Source organism: Gossypium arboreum, chromosome 6, assembly GCF_025698485.1.
Source record: "Gossypium arboreum isolate Shixiya-1 chromosome 6, ASM2569848v2, whole genome shotgun sequence".
NCBI classification, from domain to species: Eukaryota; Viridiplantae; Streptophyta; class Magnoliopsida; order Malvales; family Malvaceae; genus Gossypium; species Gossypium arboreum.
In genome coordinates this window covers 1,836,811-1,846,024 of record NC_069075.1, presented here as the reverse complement: position 1 = coordinate 1,846,024, position 9,214 = coordinate 1,836,811, and positions in this window count along the sequence as shown.

The window sequence follows — 9,214 nt, the reverse complement described above, 5'->3', positions numbered from 1 at the left end:
TAAATGTCTTTATGCCTACATGATTTTGCTATGCGCCTCAGGCATGTTTGTCGTATGTCCCTTTCCGTCATGATTTTTGATGATCTACGTGCATTGCTTTGACTCTTAACTTTCTCTTCAGACCCTATACCCGTCCTCAAGCTTCACGAATAATTTTCGTTTCTCAGATATCACTCTTTTGCCCCTGTTTGAACATTGTCCTTACTTTGAGGCTCTTGTACTTATCAAATTCTTATCCGGGTAATGCTTAGCATTTCTTTTGTTTAGAATATGTCATTTCACTATTTATCATGTTAATGAACCACATAATGAGATGCATGAAAATGGTCAGGTAAGGACAAAAGGATACCTCACATTTATTCATTTCAAATGTAGCAAACAAAGAAAGCTAACCAATGATAGTGAAAAAGTGTCATAAAGAGAAAAGGGATCGCACTCAATAGATACAAATGCTCTAGATATTCAACGCATGAACTCTTCCACGTTCCTCAATCAAGAATCTTTTCGAGTATGGCTCCTTGTGTAGAAAATTTCGAGCTTTCAGAAATGCTTCAAATACTGTAGTCTCTCTGTTTGACCTATCGTTCAAAATACCTTGCTCTTTAGGCCAGTGATTGCTTCATTAGAACGCCCTTTCAGGTTTTCATCCTAATCTTTTGTGTTAATCAAGACGCGCTTTTCGGGTTTTCGCCTTGATCCCTCTTTTTTTTTTAGATGCCCTTTTTTTCGGGTTTTCCTCTTGATCTTTCTTTTTTAAACATAATATTTCTTCACAGCATCTGAATTCACTGGATTCGGTAACTCCTTCCCATCCATCTCAGTGAGAATTAAAGCTCCACCCGAGAAAGCCTTTTTTACGACGTATGGTCCTTCCCAATTCGATGCCTATTTTTCTTGCAGGTCTTTTTGTATTGGGAGAATCTTTTTCAGCACGAGTTCACCTTCATGGAATTCTCTTGGCCGTACTTTCTTGTCATGGGCCGCGATCATTCTCTTCTAATACATCTGTCCATGACAAATTGCCTTCAGATGTTTTTCTTCGATAAGGTTTAACTGGTCATATCAAGCTTGAACCCACCCTGCTTCCTCTAATTTAGACTCCATTAAGACTCGTAGAGAAGGGATCTCAACTTCGATAGGTAGCACAGCTTCTATTCCATAGACCAGAGAGAAAGGAGTTGCCCCTGTAAATGTCCGTACGGATGTGCGATATGCATACAAAGCAAATGGTAGCTTCTCGTGCCAATCTTTATATGTCTCGGTCATTTTCCTAAAAATCTTCTTAATATTCTTGTTGGCTGCTTCAACAGCTCCGTTCATCTTTGGGCGATAGGGCAAGGAGTTATGATGCTTTATTTGGAATCACTCACACACTTCCTTCATCATCTTGTTGTTCAAATTCAAGGCATTATCTGAAATGATTCTTTCAGGCAAACCATATCGACAAATGATTTCCTTTTTCAAAAATTTACAAACTGCAGTTTTCGTCACGTTGGCAAACGAAGCAGCTTCTATCCATTTTGTGAAATAATCAATAACCACAAAAATGAATCGATGTCCATTAGAAGCTTATGGGGAAATTGGCCCTATAACATACATGCCCCACATAGAAAAAGGCCACGGAGAAGTCATGACGTGAAGGGGCGAAGGGGCTATATGAATTTTATCACCATAAATTTGACATTTGTGGCATTTTCGTGCAAAACTAATGCAGTCACTTTCCATCGTCAGCCAGTAATAACTGAGTCTCATAATCTTCCTGGCCATAGTGAAACCATTGGCATGTGTCCCACAAATTCCTTCATGGACATCTTCAAGTATTTTTCTGGCTTCAACAGCATCTACACATCTCAAGAGCACTTGATCTTTTCCTCTTTTGTACAGGATATCCCCATCAAAAACGAATCCCGCTGCCATCCTTCTGATTGTTCTTTTGTCGTTCTCATTTGCTTGTTTGGGATACTTTTAGTTCTTGACATATTCTAAGATATCATGGAACCATAGTCGTTCATCCAGCTCTTTTTCAATGCTGAAACAATAAGCAGGGACTTCATATATGCTCATTTGAAGAGGCATTATTTCGGTTTCTCTATTTACTTTGAACATTGAAGCCAAAGTGGCCAGGGCATCAGCCAATTGGTTTTCTTCTCGTGGGAAGTAATTAAAAGTTATTTCTTCGAATTCTTTAATCACTCGCCACTAGATCATCAGATTTAACCGGGCCAATCTCTCACTTCTCAATCTCCATGGATTTAGTATATCACCAATGCTAAGTCTCCGTATACCTCTAAAGTTTTGACGTATCGTTCAATAGCTGCACGAAGTCCCATGATACAGGCCTCATATTCCGCTATGTTATTGGTACAGAAGAAGTTCAGCCTGGCAGTGAGTGGGTAATGGTTCCCTTCTGGTGATACTAAGACTGCTCCAATCCCATGCCCCAATGCGTTTGATGCACCATCAAAGCTCATCTTCCATGACTTCTTTTTTGATTACTCGCCCTCTTTTTCTGTAATGCACATCAAATCTTCATCCGGGAAATCAAATCTCAATAGCTCGTATTCATCTGATGTTCGAGTTGCTAAGAAGTCAGCTATTGCACTTCCTTTTATTGACTTTTGACTCACATAGACGATATCGTACTCCGATAGTAAGATCTGCCATCGTGCCATTCTTCCTGAGAGTGTAAGTGATTCCATCATGTACTTTATTGGGTCCAGCTTTGAAATTAACCATGTCGTATGATACAACATGTTTTGCTTGAGTCTCTGAGCTACCCAAACTAGAGCGCAACAGTATTTTTCAATGGACGAATACTTTGCCTCATATTCAGTGAACTTTTTACTGGGGTAGTAGATCGCCTTTTCTTTCTTTCCTGACTCGTCGTGTTGCCCCAATACGCAACCCACTGAATTTTCGAATACAGTCAAATACAATATCAATGGTCTTCCCGGAGTTGGCAGTACTAACACTGGAGGACTAGAAAAATATTGTTTTATCTTATCAAAGGCCATCTGGCATTCCTCATTCCATTCTCCCGGGTTATGTTTTCGAAGAAGCCGAAAGATTGGGTCGCATTGGTTGGTAAGTTGAGCGATGAATCGGGCGATGTAGTTTAACCTCCCTAAAAATCCTCTGACTTCCTTTTGCGTGCGCAGAGGTGGTAACTCTTGAATGGCTTTTATTTTATCCGGATCAACCTCAATGCCTCTCTCGCTGACAATGAAGCCTAGCAATTTTCCTCAGGTAGCCCTAAACGTACATTTGGCCGGATTGAGTTTTAGCTGGAACTTTCTCAGTCTGTCGAACAACTTCTTCAGGTTCACTACATGCTCTTCTTCCCCTCGAGATTTAGCAATCATATCATCGACGTAGACCTTTATTTCTTTATGCATCATGTCATGGAATAACGTCACCATGGCCCTCTGATATGTTGCCCCAGCATTCTTTAACCCAAATGGCATCACCTTGTAGCAGAATGTTCCCCATATTGTTATGAAGGTAGTTTTCTCCATATTCTCAGGGGCCATCTTGATCTGATTATACCTCGAGAATCCATCCATGAAGGAAAACAATAAATGTTTTGCTGTGTTATCCACCAACGTATCAATGTGTGGTAAGGGAAAATTATTATTAGGACTTGCTCGATTCAGGTCACGATAATCTACGCACATTCGTACTTTTTCGTCTTTCTTTGGTAGCGGGACTATGTTAGCCACCCATTTTGGATATTTGGAGGCTTGTAGGAAGCCAGCAACAAATTGCTTCTTGACTTCCTCTTTTATTTTCAACAATATCTCAGGTCTCATCCGTCTTAGCTTTTGTTGAATGGGTTTACATTCTGGCTTTAATGGGAGCTTATGGACCACTACATCTTCATCCAATCCTGGCATGTCCTGATATGACCATGCGAATACATCTTTGTATTCTCGGAGCAAAGCAATCGAATTATGCCTGGTCCCCCCTGAAATAGAGGTCTCAATCTTCACTTCTTGTTTCATTTCTTCAGTTCCCAGATTTATTATTTCAACAGATTCTTGATGAGGCAAAATCTGTTTATCATCTTGTTCCACAATTATTAGCAAGTCAGAAGACGAGACATAGTCTTCAGTATTTTCTTTGGCTTCGAATTCTCCTAAACAAACAGCCTTCTCAAAATCGATTTCAGAACTCATAACAGGTTTGTTCATGCTGTTGACATCTGAGCACCTGAAAGTTGAATGGAAAAGGAAACTATAGAGAGGCATCTAAGTATTGGAACCAACAAACGAAATGTTATGGCATGGCATGAGGCAAATGTAAGGACAGGCTATGAAATGAGAAAATGATTATGAAATTAGTGATAATGCAAAAGATCATGACAAAATGCATCTTCATTGATATTCATTTGAATGATAAAGAGCTAATACAAGCTCTTACAAAAGAATTCTATTATATCTAAGGACACAATAGAATGTTAACGTTTGAGCATTACTCTGAAGACTTATAAACTACAAGAAGGTCCTCGGCAGTCCAATTGTTCAACATGAAACCCGGGGGACAAGGGCGTATCCTTGAGACGTTTTTACTTGCGTCAGCTCCTTTGTCAATGACATTTAAACTAATGTTCTGAAAACCCTTTTCGATCATTAACATTATGCTTTGTGCATTATCCTACCCCGGGTATATCATTCCTGCAAACGTAAATGTTCTTGACAAAGGAGGGAATTCCATAAGCTCCCATTCTGGTTCTCGACCTAAGGTTCTCGCGATCCTTCTTTCCTGATCTTTCTTCCACTGTCTTCTTCTTTGACGCATGTCCGGCTGGAACCCCAAACCGTATTGGGCCTTGTGGTACACTGGCTTTAAAGCCCTGACTATTCCTTACAAATATCTCCCTAAACCTCTTCTCGCTCGAGCTCCCCTTCCTACAGTCAACTTGACACCCATTCTAGTATTTCATGACAGTTTTGGCACCGGAATTCTATTTCCCTCAGCGATAAAAGTGGCATTGACGAATTTAAAGGATCGAAAAGAGCATTCCACTGCGTCCTTGCTTACTTTAAGGTATGGTGCATTGGTAGAAATAGATGCTATAATGTCTTCTTCTCCCTCGACAGTGACCAAACAGCCGTCCATGGTAAATTTCACCTTTTGATGGAGGGATGATGGGACCGCTCCAGCGGAGTGGATCCAGGGTCTTTCCAAAAGGCAATTGTATGATGGTGTAATGTCCATGACTTGAAATTCAACATCGTAAATGTAAGGGCCCACTTCCAGAGGGATCTCAATCTTTTCCATGACTTCACGCCTTGTCCCATCAAATGCCCTTACCGTAGAATGACAGGGCCTTAAATAGGACAGATCCATCAGAATTCTGGAAAGCGTGGCCAAAGGCATGATGTTGAGTGCCGACCCATTATCGATGAGCATGTTCGGTATTATGTAGCCCTTGCAGAGAGTTGTAATATGCAGTGCTTTCACTGAGCCTCTACCATTGGATGGTATTTCATCATCACTAAAAGAAATGAAATTATCCACATTTAGATTATTCACCCATCTGTCAAGCTTCTCAACGGATATATTGTTTGCCACATAAGCTTGATTCAACACCTTCAGCAAAGCGTTCCGGTGTGGCTCCGAATTTAACAGCAGAGATAAAATCGAGATTCGTGCTGGTTGCTTATTCAATTTTTCGACCACATTGTATTCACTGTGCTTGATAAATTTCAAGAACTCCTGTGCTTCCTCCTCATCCACAGGCTTTTTAGTTTCTTGCACAGATGGAGTTTCCTGCTCGACTTCGGCCTCATACATTACTGCCTTTCCTTTTTGCTTCAAGTCACTGCTTTTCTTGGCTGGTTTGACTTCTTTAGAGTAGCACCGCCCACTTCGGGTAAAATGACCTACCTCTCCAACATCTCCAGTTATGACTTCGGACTTTTCACCTTCCAGCGTGACTATATTGATGTCATATTTCCATGGTACGACTTTGTCATCCTTATACGGGAAAGGAGATGGTACTTCGATTATCATTTTTGGTTTCACCGGCTCTTTCGTTGCTTTGTAATAAATTACTAACGGTCGATCAGCGCTATAAGGGGGACCTGATAACTGGCTGTCAGAGACACATATTTCTCTTTCGTTAGCCTCTTCCCTCTTGTTAAGGACCTTGATCTCCTTATTATCCATCTGGTCTTGAAGCAACATTTTAAAATCCTTACATGACTGAAAGTCATGTCCTACAATTCTATGGAAATTGCAAAAACTTTGACCTTCTTCTCCAAGAATTCTATCGGGGTGACAAAGCAATCCTTTCTTAACCAGTACCTCTCAGATTTTCTACAGAGGCGTCCTTATTTCCGAAACACATCTTCTGACTTTCCATTCGTCTTCTTTCCCCACTGTGCTCACATTCCCTTCGGTATGGTTAGGGAACGGGTTTCCAGTTGCATTACTGGAGCTATCGAATCGTAGGATACCCGCGTCAATGAGTCCTTGAACTCTCCTCTTAAAGGCTAGGCAATTCTCCGTGGAATGCCCCTGGTTCCCCGCGTGGTATGCACAACTAGCGTTTGGATCGTACCACTTTGGATATGGAGGTTTAAGGGGTGCCATGTAATGGGGAGAAATCAGTTGTTTCTCTAAAAGTTTTGGGTACAATTCCCCATACGACACAGGGATAGGAGTAAATTGCGATCTCTCGGGATTAGGCCTTGCTGGTCTTGGTTCATTATTGGGCTGGCTTTGAGCAGGTACCGTGTTTTGTGGGAATGTGGTGACAGGTCTTTGGTTGTTTGTGGCGTATACGGGGTAGGAAGGAGGTGGTGCTTGGTAGTAAGGGGTTTGAGGGGGATAATAGAAATTTGAAGGTGGATAATTTCGAGGTCGGGGATGGTTTAAATATGAATTAGGGGCATAACGGCTTCCCATTCCCACCATGTGGGCTTCTGGTTCTTTCTTCTTCATGGGTACTGCCCTTTTTAAACCTTCTGAACCTTCCATTCTACCGCTCTTGACGGCATTCTCTATGAGCTCACCGGATATTACAATATCCGCAAAATCCTTCGTGGCACTTTCCACTAGTTTGTCATAAAACGGCGCCTTTAAGGTATTGATAAAGAGAACGGTTATCTCCGTTTTTGTTAGTTGGGGTTCCACTTGGGCCGAGACGTCCCTCCATCTCTGCGCATACTGTCTAAAGGTCTCTGACGGCTTTTTCTCCATCATTTGCAAGGTCATCCGGTCTGGCACCATATCCGATACATGCTTTGTAGCACCCCAAACCCGGCCCAGAAGTTATGGCCGGATCCGGCATGCCACATCAAAAATGTTAAAAAATAATTTCCATTCTAAGTCCAAAAAATCGTACTTGATGTTCAAAAGATTAATTCATTAAGGGTTAAAGTGAATGGAAGCGTGCACCGTGTAGGAAACCAGGAAAAGAGGTGGTGAGTCCATCTGATCGCTATACCAAGCTCCTTCGGATCCAATCCTAGACATGCATACCGCCATTGCCACACCTTAACGTCATGGATATTTCTAGGAAACCGATTCGATTAAGTCATTTTTAGGAAAAGTGATTAATTTTGGAAAATACTTTCATTGCGGAAGCTTTGCTTGTTGTCGTGTTATTTTGAAATCAACTGTTGTTTTTGAAAACGCGCCCTAAAGCTATCCAATTTCAACAGTTAAAATAAGTATTACCTATCTTAATAATACATATAAAAAAAACCATCAAAAATAAATAAGCGGCCTTATTACATTTAAAAACCCAAAACTTCAAACGTAAATAAAAGGATGTCCAATTCACCGTAAGAAAATCAAACTTTCGCAATGTGGCCACTCCAATTCCTCACACTCCAAGCCCACTATGGTTGGGGATTACTGCGTGGATGAAAATAAAAGGGGTGAGTTTGGGGAAACTCAGTGTAAATTAACCCAACCATAGCCTATATCAGCTTAAACCACAGAAATAGAATAAGTTGGCCTTAGTCCGAATGAATTCAAAATAAAGCCCATAGGCCCATAATGTAACGTAATGATATTACATGTTTATGCAGAAACCCGACCATATCCAACCGTATACACCCCCGTACCAACCTTACACCGTATGGGGAGACAACTTGACCCGCTCAACCGCTACACACCACAGAATTTGCAGCATGGTGCCGAATGTATAATGTGACAGGTCACCAGATATGATAATCGTGGCGAGCCACCGTATCAGATATATGTGGCGAGCCACCAGATCGATATTTGTGGCGAGCCACCAGATCGATATTTGTGGCATAGCCACCGAACGCTTCCTCCATAATATAACCCATGTCCCCATGCAACAGATATATAATCATGGCATACATCATACGTAATCGATCGTTATGCTTTTGGTCAAAATTAACCTACGGGTATAACGGTAATTTTGCACCTAGGGGTATAACAAGAATTTTCCATACATAGGGGTATTATAGTAATTTAGCTACTTTTAGAGTTTTCATGCATATCCTAACTATTTACGTACTATCGTAACACTTACACAAGATACTTACTTAATTGGGCCGTTGACCCATGAACCCGATAGTTGGCCCATTAAGCCCAAATTATCAAAATGTACTAAATCGCGTGCATCGCAGTTTATTACTTTAGATTACCAAATATACAAACCCAACTATCTTACAAGCATTCGCACATCATCAAATTCCCAAAATACCGACTTTTCGGCATTTCGCTTTTCGGCTTTTGCCAATCTAGTCTATGAGAGGGTGTCGATTACACATTGCTTTGACGATATCTTGTGAGATCCACACACGAACCGCCTACAATTGGATTACTAACACGTTAATCTAACTATTCAAATACAAACTACGTATTAACCCCTTACAATATTCGGCCAACCACACCTACAGATCATAGTAAGCTTATAAGAAATCAATAAGCAACTCATTAACAAATTTTTGTCAATGTTTACCACATAATCATAATTTCACTGCAAGCTGTCTTCCTGAGCAACAGTCACTAAATTATTTATAACTGGAGCTACGAAACTCCAAATCATGTGCCGTTAATTTTCCCTAAAAATAGACTTATATATCTTATATCCATAAAATTTTCAGAATTTTTGGTTTAGCCAATCAATACCAGATTTTTCTCAAAGTTTCCCATGTTTCACTGTTTGACTAATCTGACCACTCTTCATTACGAATCAAATTTCTCATTGTACAGAATTCAAAATATG